This window comes from Ceratotherium simum, unplaced genomic scaffold (genome assembly GCF_057802395.1).
Source record: "Ceratotherium simum simum isolate JZ-2026a unplaced genomic scaffold, ASM5780239v1 HiC_scaffold_43, whole genome shotgun sequence".
Taxonomy (NCBI): Eukaryota; Metazoa; Chordata; class Mammalia; order Perissodactyla; family Rhinocerotidae; genus Ceratotherium; species Ceratotherium simum.
Window position 1 is genome coordinate 510,909 of NW_028261259.1, and position 1,131 is coordinate 512,039.

The following is a 1,131-nucleotide window of genomic DNA, read 5'->3' on the forward strand; positions in this document are numbered from 1 at the left end:
TGCTTTCTTCAGGGCAGGAATGAGGAGCCATAGGTGGTATCCCATCACTGCTGTCTTTCCACATTTGGGATACTATAGGCAGGGTTTTCTCTTCTCTCAGGTGGAGACACTAAAACGCAAGTGAAAAGAGTTTACAGACTGGACTCAGAACCAAGGTGCTTTTTAACCCTGAGCACACTAACTACCTTTCCATATCCATAGGTGGTATCTTGGCCAGATCATATATGTTTCTTCGTTACTTTTGAGTGTTAGAAGACTTTCATTTTCATGTGTGAAAAAATATCAAAGAAATCTTCTCTTCCCACCTCATCTCCAGTCCCCCTTATATAGAAGCAGGAAGTCTGCGGTAGACAGGGGTCTCAGGACAGTTTGGCCAGCTCAGTCTGGCATGGATGATCCTAGCAGGTCCCATGTGGGGCATGTGTCACCTGCAGAACTTGGCTCTAGGAGCCCAGGGAGAAACCCACTGAAACATCCTGTTATGGTCATATACCTTCTAGACAGAAAGAATTTTTGGTAGCAAATTTGCAGTCACATTACATTGCTACCATTTGATGGAGATATATAATATGTCTTCTGGGAAGGACAGGACCCACATGTGAAGTGAGGTCCATCACAAGGAGATGTCAAAAGTTGTCAGGTTCTTAGGGAATTTTCCTGAAGGTCTCACACATTGGGTGGGGAGTGGTAGAGCAGGGTATGCTTTCTTTTCGTCAGGAACTAAACTGTCCCACTGAACTTGCTACTGTGTGTGACTATTATTTTCATAAAAATGAAAATGTTAAAGAGAATTTAAATGAGGTTGTGAAGATCCATGGGTAGGAAAAGTTGGATGGAGTGATCAAGCTTTGAATTTGGTCTTGAAGAAATGAAAGTCTCTTAAAGAAGGAAGGTGTTCCAAGATAGGGGCAGAGCCTGGGCAATGGCAAATAAGGCCAAAGGAAAAACAAAAAGGCCAGGAGTCCAGACAATGCTTGAGAACAAAAAGGGAAGGTGCTCCTGCTACAGTGTGGGGTGGGGCTGAGGTTCTGCCTTCCTGTAACAGCACACTGCAAGCCGCCCTTTGGTATACTAAGTCTTTCACCTTCCCTCTTCTCTCCCCCCTCCTGCTAGAGTGGCCTCTGCTGCTCC